The sequence below is a fragment of the Chinchilla lanigera genome, unplaced genomic scaffold, assembly GCF_000276665.1.
Source record: "Chinchilla lanigera isolate Chin_1 unplaced genomic scaffold, ChiLan1.0 scaffold00009, whole genome shotgun sequence".
In the NCBI taxonomy this organism is placed as follows: domain Eukaryota; kingdom Metazoa; phylum Chordata; class Mammalia; order Rodentia; family Chinchillidae; genus Chinchilla; species Chinchilla lanigera.
Genome location: NW_004955410.1, coordinates 4,355,356 through 4,368,458, shown reverse-complemented (window position 1 = coordinate 4,368,458; position 13,103 = coordinate 4,355,356). Strand labels below are relative to the sequence as shown.

Sequence of the window (13,103 nt, the reverse complement as noted above, 5' to 3'; positions counted from 1 at the left end):
CGCATTTTCTCCATAGATCAAAACTTCTCCTTGGACCCCACAAAAGTCTATAATTATTATTTTTGACTTAAAACGGTATCCATAAAATAATGCATATATAACTTAGAACATTATTTTTAAACTTCAATCATAGAAAGAAAAGGAAAAGGGCAAATCACTGAGAACAGCCTGGTACATGAGGCCTCTGGCTTGGCGCTTGGGGGAAGCATCGCCTCACCTTTCCTCCTTTGCAATTTTTTGGGTATTATTTTAAATGTTCCTAGAGCTGTATATATTTTTTTCAACATGTTTGATTACATTTCAATTATTTAAAAACTGAAATAGGGAATAATAATTTAGATTATTTCTATATCTGATGTCTTTTAAAAAGGATCACTTCATGTAAGACAGGTCATTTCATTTCTTCCTCTCCCGCTGGATACCTTTGATTTCTCTTTCTTGGCTAATTTCTCTGGCTCAGGCTCCTGCCATCGATTTGGATCAGTGACAAAGCGGGTAACATCGTCTCCTTCCTATTCCCAGGGGGAAAGCGTTCAGTTTTTAACCACTGAACACGATGTTCTCTATTGACGTAGGTTACCATAAATGGCCTTTGTTATGTTCAGGCAAATTCCCCCTGTAGTTAATCACGGACTTCTAACATGAAGAGGTGTTGAATTTTGTCAGATGCTTTGTCCACATCTCCCTAGGTGAGCGTGCAGGCTTTGTGCCTTAACCTGCCCCTGCGGAGCTTTGCACTACTTCACTTGCACACTGGAGCTGTGCAGAGGACACACCCCACGTGGTGGCAGGGTGTGGCTCTTCTGTGTGCTGTTTGTTTGGCATCACTGCTATTCTGTGAAAGATTTTCAAATCAATGTTCCCCAAGGATTAGCCTGCAGTTTTCCTTTCTTGTAGTGCCTTAGTGAGCATTCACACTTGTTCAAAATGAGTGTAATGTTGGTGTCATAAAATGAGTTTAGAAATATTCATTCCTTGTCATATTTTGGAAGAGTTTGAGAAGGACTGGTCATAATTCTGTAAAGGTTTCATAGAATTTACCAATGTCTCCGTTTGGCCCTGGGCTTTCTCTTGACACCACATTGTTGATTACTGATTCAATCTCTTCAGTCACGGTCTTTCTGTACAGATTTTCTGCTCCCACTTCTTTATGACTCAGTCTTCATAGATTGAACGGTTCTAAGAACTGACTCATTTTTCTTCATTACCCATTTTGTGTTGTTTAAATGTTTGTTGTGGTATCTTATGGTCCTTTTTATTTCTATAGCACCAGTTATGTCTCATTTATGATTTTATTTGATATTTTGATCCATATCCATTCTCTGGATACAGGTTTGTCAAATTTATTTATTCTTCAAAAGGACAATTCTTTTTCTATTGTTTTCAAATGACACGATGTTTTTATATAGAAATTCCAGAGGTACAACACTGTGGAAAAATATTCCTAGTGACAATGGAAGATCCAAATCAACATACAAGGGCCAGCTACCTTTCTATAAAACTAACAACTGCTTTAAAAGGGAAATAAAAACTCTCATTAATAACAGCATAAAAATGAAGTATTTAAAAATAAATTTAACAAAATGTGTAAAAGACTTATAAATTGAAAACTGTACAACAGTGATGAAAGCAGATATAAATAAATGAATAGGCATCCAATCTTCATGAATTTAATACTGCTAAATGTTTATTATCAAATCACATCTACATGCCTAGTATTACTCCCTGAAAATTCATAGTGGCATTGTTTTTATAAAAGTGAGGGGAAAATCCTTAAAATCATCTGGAACTGTAAATGGTATGGGTAATGAAAGAGGCCTGAAGGAGGAAAAGCAAATATAGAGCTTTACACTCTGTTCTTTCAAAATATATTAGAAAGCCACAGAAGCACACAAAGTAGAACTTTAACATAAAGATGGAAAAACAGGCCAATGAATCTAGACAACCCAGAAAAAACCCCAGGCATATAAGTTAACTGCCTTTTGATAATGGTATCACACATAAGTAGAGGGAAAAGATAGTCTCTTCATGAAATGTTATCAGGCAGTTGGATAGCCACATGTACATGAAAGAAACAGATACATTACAGCACACAAAGATTTTCACAAAATGGAGAGAGGTCTTGAATGCAACACTTACAACTTCTAAAGAAAAATACAGGGGAAAGCTCCTTGACATTTATCTTGATGATTTCTTAAGTACAGTAGCAAAGTACAAGCTGTAAAAGCTAACCTAGACTAGTGAAACTACCTTGAACTTACAAGCTTCTACATAGCAAAGGAAACAATCAACAGAGTGAAAACTTAGCCTACAAAATGGGAGAAAAATCAAGGAGTTAATCTCCAAAATAGATAAAGAGCTCCTACAACTAAATGAAAAAAAAAAAAACCTAATTTCCAGATTTCATGGTTAATTTTCTTGTTGCTGGAACAAAATACCCAACACCCACGAGTTAAGAGGGAAAAGTTTATTTAGCTCATGGTTTGCAGAGGTTTCAGTCCATAATCAGCTGGCTACAAGGCAGAGTGGTGCTTTGGGGAAGAGTGGTGGAGGGGAAGCAGTTCATGGTGGTAGAAGATGGGAAAAACAAGAGCAAAGCAGTGGAGAAGCAGCCTCTCTTCCTCCCTTACAGTGTACGCAGGCTACTCACCCTAGGGCAGGTATAGCACTCACACCTCCAATCCCAGTCATAGATAATGAACCAGTTACAAACCCTAATATTGCCCACCTCCAAAAATCTGTGCCCAATGACTGCATGAGGCTTTAGGGAGCCTCCAGACACAAACCATAACACCAGATTTTAAAATTGAATAAATATTTCCCAAAATAAGACATTGTCTTGGTTACTTTTCTCTCATTGCTGAGACAAAATATCTGACGTCCAGAATTAAGAAAGGAGGGGAATGTTTTTATAGCTCACAGTTTGTGGAGGTTTCAGTCCATACTTTACTGGCTCCAAGGCAGAGTGGCACATGGCAGAGGGCAACAGTTCATGGCAGATGAAAATAGCAAAAGCAGCAAGAGCAAAAGGGAGGAGCGGTAGCAAGCAGCCTCTTTCCCTCCCTTATATTGTATGTAGGCTGCTCGCCCCAGGGCGGATGTAGCACTCACACCCATAATCGCAGCACTGGACCAAGAATCGATCATAAACTCTAAAAGCCCGCCCCATGACTGCATGAGGCTTTGAGGGGACATTCAGACACAAACCATAACAGACATGTTTCACTATTTTTGATAAAGTCAATTGAAAACGTCACTTCGGCAGGAATCAGCAGGGGATCTTGATGATTATTGACTTTGCATGAAGTAATATTCTCTTCTAGAGACTGAAGTTGTGTTCTAGACATCTATGAAAACATTATCTGAGAGCAACTTCCCTTCATAATGTCCACTGACACACATCTATGGACCAATTGAGGTAATTCTTACTGTCCTGAAAAAGGAAGAAAGAAGATAAAGGAAAGGAATTCAGCAGCCTGATTTTCCAAGACATTCTTGTCTCTCCACTTGCCAGAAAATGTCATCTCAGGCCTAGGATACTTAATAGGGTGTGAGCTCCAGGGAAAATTCAGCTCTCAACTGCGGCACCTCTGTTCTATCCAGGCCAAGACCTTGATTGCAAAGAAGTGAAAATTGGAATCAAGACATAGAAAAATATATCTGAAAAACTTGAAACTTGGTCTTCTCTGAACACTCTGTCCTATAGAAGTGGCCTACCCCACCCTGCTCTTGACTAGGCTTCCCCACTGTGTTGGAGGCCATGTCTTGAAATTCATGCTGCGGGTAACAAGAACGGACCTCTACTTTCTCTCCTGGCTACAAGACCAACAATTAGGGTCACGACATGACTGATTCTTCCATGGCTTATTCTGCTGTGAGGGAAGAAGGACCATGAGACATAGAACCTGGCAGGCACCAGTAGAAGCTGCAAGAGCATACATAGGACTGAATTCTGGGAGCAGCGAGCATGAAAGATGTAGAGATCAGTACAACAGTGGTGACTAACACATTGACACAAACAGCAAGAAACCATGCTGATATGTGTCTCAGAACTTGCAAAAGTGAAATATCCATGTGAAATGAGCAAGATTTGAAGGATGCTCATAGCAGAGGGTAAGGAAATGAGGGAGTGGTTTACAGAAATGTCCTGGTAGAGTAAATTACTACATAAAAGCAGAAATCCGACCTCCTCCTATGAGCCACAAGGGGGCGCCCAAGCCCCAGCACTTACAGCAGTAATAAGGGTTTTGCTGGTGGGAGACATCAGCGTTGAGAATCTCAGGACAGACAGGATTTGTTTCTGAAAGCTGGCACGCCAACCGCCCATGGAGATAATATGGTACTAGAAAGAGAAGCCATGCACTTAAAGAGTCAGAAACGAGAAACATAATTAATGAGCTACATCCTCAGAGCGGCAGGGGAAGGGTCTGACCCAGGAGTTATGAGAACTGGTCCTGGGACACACTGTCCCATAGGGAAGATTGTGGATGGCCAGTGAGGATATTTCATGATTTATACAACTAAGCGAATTGAAACATTCATGAGCTTGAGCTTCAGGGCAGTCACTCCAATAAAAAGTCATGATCTCATACCAGTGTCCAGAGCTGAGGTAATCTGCAGACCCAGACCTCATTAACTAAAAGAGCCGCTGAGTCCTTATGAAAAAGAAACAGCAGTTCAGCTATGGTTCCCCTCGAGACCTTCCCCCAAGGGCCTCTGCGGCCACTGTCGTCTGTAAGTGGTCAGTGTAAGAAGGGAAGACCAGTCATTCTGGTAACTATTGGACCCAGGGTTCCAACTGAAACTGCTCCTTGGGGCCTGAAGCACTACTACAGCCCCAGACTCAGGGTTTGGGGGGCCAAGTGGAACAAGTGGGGTCCCAGCCCAAATCCAGTTTCCCTTCAGTCCACTCAGCTCATGCTCCATCCAGTGAGCACCTGGAGGGTGCTCAGAGGGACAGTCGCCTCCAGCCAGAATGGACACGGGTGGTGGCAGAAAGTACAAAGTTATTTTCCCAGCCCGTAACAAAGGTCCGATGTAACTGGGCACTGGCTCTTCCATGGAAAACACTGTACATCAAACACACTGTCACCATCTAGGGGCAGACGGCGCACGAGAGGCATTATTGCTACCCAGAAAAATGTATCCTTAAATGATGCTGAGGTCCCCGTCCAAGCCCCATTTAAATTATAAACCTTTTCTCTATAGAAATGAGATGCCTCATAAGAAAATTGTGGTACTTTTATATAATGGAATATTACTCAGCTGTAAAGAAAGATAAACTTGAGGCTTTTATAGGCAAATAGTCACAACTAGAGACCATACTCATAAGCGAAATAAATCAAACATACATGTGCAAGCACCGCATTGTTTCTCTAGTGTAAAGCCTGAAAGAGTTAATTTAATCTAGGAGATATGATAGACATTGAGAATTGATAGGAAAGAACTCATAGGTAAAGGATAACTGGGATATGGGAAAAGAGAAGGGAAAGAAGGAGAAAGTTTGTATATATGTATATGCAGGATAGTTAACACGGGTGTTCTACTGTCCTGTATTTCCTTGCTGAAAGAAACTGTCAGTGAGTCATTGGTTGATTAGCTTTGCATGTCTATATGTGTTTTCATGAGAAACTACATTGAAGATATCAATATGTAATACAATAAGCATTGTTAATTCCCTACCACTCTGTTTGTAACTCTGTAATGTCTGTACTGATCCTATGCTATTTTGTAAAATGTTGTCGGTCTGTTAGTATTTTCCTCCTTTAATTTCTAAAATAAAAAAGTAAAAAAAAAAAGAAATGAGATGCTTCCAGGCCAATGGGAGAAAACCACCTCAACTCATCCAAGAAGTAGCCGCAATGTCCATTGCTAAGGTGGATAAAGTAACTCTTTGAGGGCAGATGAACTTTATCGTTATACCAGTCACACTATATATACTACCATTCTACTCTAAATACTACCAGCACACTATTTATACTATACATACTGTTACATTATATTATACTCTTTATGCTCTATATGCTACCATTATACTATTTATGCTATAAATACTATTATATTATATGATTTACAATACATATGCTACCAATATACTATTTATATTGTAAATAGTATATTTATTTGGGGAGTATGTTATCTTGAATCATATGAGAAATGGGCTTTCATTTAAGAAGTAGACAATAATATGCCCTTATGATCTGCTTAGTTGAGATTGTTTCACCTTCTGCCGCAGCATAGCCCTCAGGGACTAGGACTGTATGAACACAGCATCACACCATTTCATTACATGTGCAGCTGTATCAGTTATATAAAAGGCTCCAGGTGACAGGAAACCGGAGGCCTTGGTAACATGAGGGCACCAAAGAGGAAGGGAGATGACCCCGGAAAGGTGGGGGCTGCTCACCTGAGTATTTTTTGTCTCCATAGATTGGAATACGTGGCGACACTTCTGCTAAAGGAGATGAAAATGGTTCCACGTTTGACCTCACTTCCACTAAAACAGAAGAGAACACCTGGAAACAGTGCAGTGCTCTATTCACTAAGTGACACGAAAAGCTCAAAGGTGCGAGAAGCTCAACGAGAAAGGGCTCCCTAGCAGGTCCAGCTTGTAGGGCAGCATCCCTGGCTCCTGGACACATGATCCAGCAGGAACGTAAACACTGAGGAAGCAGTGGTGAGACTGATGCCACGGGGAGACCATGGGAAACCCCAGAATAGAACGACTGTGCAAACCATGTGCTTCGCAGACAATCCTTAGCCTCTCACCTACAGCCCTATACCACTCAAAAACAAACAAGCGCATATGAAACAGCTCCCACAATACTAGAAATAAAGATCTGAACCGCCAGTGGACTAGTAAGTGACAGTGTGACCGTACACACTGCCTTCTCCAGATCAGCCAAGTCAGAATTATTTACTCAGCATCTCTGTGTATGACAGAAACACACCGCAGGTCCGACATGAGCAGGACTGGAGGCAGCTGCACGCTCTCAGGGGCCAGACCTCCGGCTTTGCTCTGATACCTGTCAGCTCTACCGGGCATCCTCGCACCCATGCTGCTGTAGGAGCAAAGAGGTAAAGTCTGTTTAGCCAGTGACATATCTTGGCGTGTAGATGCCAGCGGGACCCGCCCTTCTGCTGCAGTGGGTCCGAGAACCACAGCTGCGGCATGGTGACTCCCTTCCTTACTCTCCCTTGGGCTAAGGTGCACTGGAGGCAGGAGGCTCGGGATCACAGTTCTGCTTCTGCCATCTTTATTCTCACTGCCCTCAGTATTGCCTCCACAGGCACTTCAGCAGAACGCCAGCACGCAAATGTGTGCCTGAGATATGTGTTCTCAGGAAACTGGAGGCAAGATACCGTCTGCCTTAGGATGTGTGCTTCAGAACCACCTAAGCAAGTACAAACCTGCTCTGCTTTTTCGGCACTCCTATTGATAAAATAGCACTGGCTCTGCAGTAGAGCCCTAAAGCTTTTGCAGTGTGTTAGGGTATTACAGTTAAGTGGACACTTGGATCATCTCAAAATATAAGCTTGTCATTGCAGAGGTCTGGAATAAGTTAGCACTTAAATATTTGATCTTGTCCTCTGGGAAAAAAAGCAAAATTCAGTTTCTGAGTAGTCTTGTAAGAACTTAGTCTTTTTTCATGATGCATGCTTTTATTTTCTGCATTATTTTATATGAATGATTGTTATTTTAAATATCTTAATTTAATACCAGTTATTAAAAAACAATGACAATCTGAACACAATTAGAATCATCTGCTTCTATTTTATTGGTGATAGTACAACAGTGCAAATTTTTAACTGAAAACAAATATATCTCTATAGCATTTGTAGCAGTAAAAAGCAAACCTATCAAATATGTGGGACATTACCCAAAGATATCCAGCTATGCTGGAAAAATTGATATTGTTCTAATGTTAGAAGCTGTCTTTTTAAGAGACCTTTTCAAGAAAAGTGAGTGACATGCAGAGCGTGTGGCCTTTATGCTGGTTGAAGTCAAATGTCTTCCTCCGAATCACTTTCTTTTCTTAATTGTTCAACGTCTTGATGTCCTCTGTCTCACTGCTGAAGAGATATCACATTACTGTCACTAATGAAAAAGAAAAACAGGCTTTGTTAAAACGGTCATAGAGCCTTTTCTCTTAAAATTTGAAAATATAAAATTGACCACGAAAGGTAATAGACATGGAAATACTTTATGATGTTAATACTTTATGAAATGATTCTTATGATTAATCACTGGTTCAGCAGCTGTATATACATTTCAAAAGTATGATGGATCACATTAAAAAGTATAATGTCTAGGTTCACCAGTAATTAACAATATCTCAGATTATTTATAATACATGAATAAAGAAAGAAGGTGGTGTTTGGATGAACGAATGTGCCCCTTAAAACGTTACATAAATTATATTAACTCTTCCTTGTCCTTCCATTCTGATAATGAATTTCTTCAGCTCTCCTAGTAAACTTTCAAAGTGACCCACTTTCTCGAGCATTAGCTCCTCTTTTCGGAAACTCTCTTCTCAGCTGGGGCTGCCTCTATGTCCCAAGGCCTGAAGAAATTCTCGTGGAAAGGGTGGGAAAGGGGGGGAATCTTCCAGATGCTGAGGAACCTGCACGTTGTGGGTCCGCTCACACATTCACCAGCAGCGTCAGGAATCGTTCTGAGTCTGGAACCTGCTCACCCACACGCCGTGCTGACTGCGTGTGGTCTTGGAGAGAGTGTGTTTGCAGGTCTGGAGCCCGAGGCTGGGGTTTGCACCCTGTTTCCACCTCCCCAGTTACAAACCTTCACCAAGTTACCTGACTTTCCTCAGCCTCACATCCAAAATGGAACTTGTAAACAGTGCTTGGCTCCTAGGAAGGGTGGAATCATTGTATGAATTTAAGCATGTGTACTTGGTACGAAAAGATTGCCTGAGATGTGGCCAGTTCTGTCAGCTGCGAAAAGAAGGAAATCCTTCCTTCTTGTCTGTAATGTCACATGCAGCTGCCGGCCAGCAAGACATGGGAGGTTTGACTGACAGAGACTCTTGGGCTGCGGATATAGCTCAGTGGCATAAGTGTCTGTCTGGGAGGTTTGACTGACAGAGACTCTTTTCTTTCTGTTTGATTTCTGATGCTGAGGACTGAACTCTGGGCTTTGACATTTTTCAGTTTGATACAGGGTCTCACTAAGTTGCTCAGGCTGGCTTTGAACTTGCATCCCGCAGCCTTGGCCTTGAAAAGTGCTGGGATTACAGGTTCGCACCACTGTGCCAGGCTGATACTGACACTTGGTGAAGAAATTAATTAAGAAGTAGAATGGAGTCAAAAACCCGCAACAAAACAAACGAACAACCAAACAAGGCTGAAGGCGAGGTTGAGAATGCACACAGTAAATTTCACATATAATACACGAGATACATTTCTAAAATAGGTGGCACTAGAGTTCCCGGGCCAGGCACTACAGGGTGGACGAGATCTCCGAGCAAATGTATTCCGGCATTTCACACTGGGAGTCATTCATTTCCTTTGAAATGATAGGCAAATGATACGTTTTAATAGAAAACTTGGTATAGTTAATATACTTTTACTTGTTCTACAAAATCTTCACTTTTTCAACATGGTCATGATTATTCACAAAGACATGAAATAATAGAAGACAGAACACAGTAAATAAATACAGAGACAAGTGAGTTGTCTTCTAACTAAAGAGAGAAGTTCATGGAGTTGGCCCTCATTTGCTAAGATCACTCATTCTTCTTTACAGGACTCAAAAAAATACATGTTTAACTTTCCTGTTGGATACTTACACACACACACACACACACACACACACACACACACACAGATCCTTGATGGCACAGCACTATTCCAGATTGAACACACAGTTAAAAATGATCAGGACAGAACAAGGTTACTGTGACTGCTATTCCAGGCTGCACACGGGGGCTGTGGGAAGTTCCAAAGGGAGTGTTGGAGGGAAAAAGGGTAACTGGAGCTGATGGTGCAGGGATCCCAGGCCACGGGAGAACTGGAGATTAAACGGGAAAGCTGATTAATTTTTGATCTATAAAAATATCCATTTCATAAAACCATATTTTAAATATGAAGCACAGCAAAACATGCCATAAATACAATACTGGGTACGAAGCGTGCAAAAGAATGACTTGACTTTAATGACCAGAACGTCCACCTTCTGGGGCACAGAGGCTTAGCCCTGGGCCAGCAAGGCCAGGGGCACACGTGACGGAGTGCACAAGATGACCCACTGTGTTTTTCTCATTAAAAAGAATATTTTGTGTAAGTTTTTGGTGCACATGATAAAACAGTACATACTTCACAGACAAACAAACACCAAATGTGTGAAGAGAACGAAGATGTGTTGGGATGACAGCTGAAAATGTACTTTCTGGTAAAGTCACGCAGTGGGCAAAGTTTGAAGAGTGATACTGTAGGAGGTGAGACGCCGTGCTTGATCACTGTTTGTCCCCGATGGGAAGGCTGTCTGCATCACTGTACTGTAACACAGACTGGGATGCATTAATTTGTAGAACAAGATGATGGTTTCTTCTGAAGACGGACATAGATGCACAGTGTGGACCGTCGGTCACCTTTATTGTAAGTCTTTGCTATTGTTTCAGGCTTAGCACCACGATATTTTACCTGAGCACCTCAAAGAAAACCATATTACATTCTTAAATTCAGTTTAAGCGTAGCTTTTTGTGATGGGATAGTGATCTGCATTGTATGAAATCATGGATTATTAATCTAGAAACAACAGTAATTCAGGTTGGCATTTTCCAACTATTCTCGTCTTTTCAATAATCTAATATACTTTCAAAAATACACATTTCCAAGTCCCTCCTTTGAAAGTGGTAGGGTGGGGCCCAGGAATGTATAAATTGCAAAGCACTTTAGAAATTCTTATGACTAGGAAAACTTGGAAAATATTCATTCCAAGATGCTCCTGAAATTTCTACTGAACTTGTAACTGAAACATGAAATTGTCATCTTCATTCATAGTCCCTGGCACTCATGACACTAATCTGGATTTGTTTGGTAGCATATGAGATTAACATGAAACTTTAATTATATTCATAGTATACCACAAACATTAGATGGATTTATGCTGTGTATGGTTTTATTTTTGTTTTGTTTACAGTGCATTCCAGACTTAGGCAAGGTAATGCTCCTCTCCACCTCCACTTGGACTTTTTGATCCTGCATTCCTGCTACAGTTCTCCCAAGGAACATACAGGCCCTCTTCCTGTGGGCAGAAGGCCCCTCTCTGCTCCTGCTGACCCGATAGCTCCTGCTTCGCTTCTCCCTTCTGTGTCCTCACTGTTCCTTCTGAGGGGTGCCCCTAAGCTACTCATAACCAGTCACTGGCACTCAAGAAGGACATTAGAAGGTCAGTCTCAATGCATGCAGTGTTTCTGGATTTGGGCTGCAGCTGGGATCACCAGAGAGGGCTAGGCTTTGAACACATCTGAACTCTGGTCCAAGAGAACTTCTGTGAATCAGACGTAGAAGCCAACATCTCTTTATAGGAATGATACTCAGGGCTGTTAGCCCAGCATCTGGAGGATGAGGCAAGAGATTTCAAGTTAAATCCAAGCCTTGGCAACTAAGTGATTTAATGAGACCTTGTCTCCAAGTAAAAAATCAATAGAGGACTGAAGAAGCATCTCAGTGTGAATCCCCAGTATGACAGAAACAGGATACCTCCGGTCTATACGTGAGGGCCCTGAGGTTCAGAAGACAATGTGCTTCCCCAAGACTACGTGAAAATTAAATGATTAAGACTCCAACTTATCTCTTATTCCTAAGCCTACTGCTTCCTTCCATACATTTAATATCTGAATGGTGTCTCGTCTATACTTTATTCTAGTAAAAATGCCCATGTAGACACACACACACACACACACACACACACACACACACACACACACGCACACGATGAGAGACACAAAAGACAAGAGATAAAGTCTGCTACTCCTAAATCTTCCTTTCTGCTAGAACACCTCTGAAAAGACCAGTTTATAAGTGATTTCTAATTTCATTAAATCATTAATCCCATGTGCCCTGACATTTACTTCTTAAAGGTTACTGCAATCTCTTGAACAGCAAATCCTGTCTTCAGCAAACATGATTTCAGTGCCTAGTGTTTTCCCGGAACTGGGGATAAACATTTAATTAATATTTCACATTACTTCCCAAGAACTTCATGATAAAAAAGACAAAGTAAATGGCCAGTGGTATTATCCAGTCTGAAAAGTGCGTTAGGGGCACCGTGGAGACCAGCCCATCACAGGAAGTTTATCCCCGGGATGAGCTGGCCAAGTTGTCTTAATTTGCAAGTCATTGATGAAGGGTAAACGGCATTGGAAAAGACATAAAATGAGAAGGTAGAAAAATCAAAATATATGCAATGATGCCTTTTTCAAAAGAACAAAGGCATGACACATTATGAGAGATGAAGTAAGTCTTTACTAAAATTGTGCTATCTGCTCAGAATTAATGGGATATACTTGCTATTGGATATGTGTAAGGATAGTGAAGAACATGCCCATTTTCACCAGCTAAGGGTTTGGGATTTTGGCAGTGTGGACTTAGTTCCAGTTGTTTATCTCCTAGTAGGAAAATCCAGAACATTATGACGTCTCCTTTCCATGGTTTAATGAGGACTACACGTTAGCATGTATTTGCTCACGGGTAAGGAGCTGAAGACACGCTCGTGCTGTGAGGACCAGACAGAGCCTGCTCTTGTGTGGTGGCACAGGAGACTGACTGAGGATTTGTTGAAGAAATGTAGGTAGGAAACCCTGAGGGCAATTAGAGGATTTGCTCGTCCTGTGAAAGTGATTGATCAAGGCTATTCAGATGGTAATGGAGACGGATGCGCTACTACTACCAGAAGATGGGGTTTGTGAATTTTCACATCAGCTTCAAGAGGATGGATCTCAAGAATTCATGAGTTTGGTGCATGGTGATAGGCTTGGGTCTATTTTCAGTTTTTGGCAGGTATTAAGCCAATTTTTCCAGCACCATTTATTAAAGAGGCTATCATTCTTCCAGTGAGTTTGATTGGCCCCTTTATCAAAGAT

General features: G+C 41.3%; 1 protein-coding gene across 1 annotated transcript in view; it reads right to left on the bottom strand.

Moving 5' to 3' along the window:
* Positions 1-7,768: 7,768 nt before the first annotated feature.
* LOC102004045 (protocadherin Fat 2) overlaps positions 7,769-13,103 on the bottom strand; it is a 94,339-nt gene continuing 89,004 nt past the window's right edge. The window contains exon 23 of the mRNA XM_005377194.1: positions 7,769-8,098. The gene's annotated coding sequence lies outside the window, so the exon portion shown is untranslated. The remainder of the gene's footprint in view (positions 8,099-13,103) is intronic.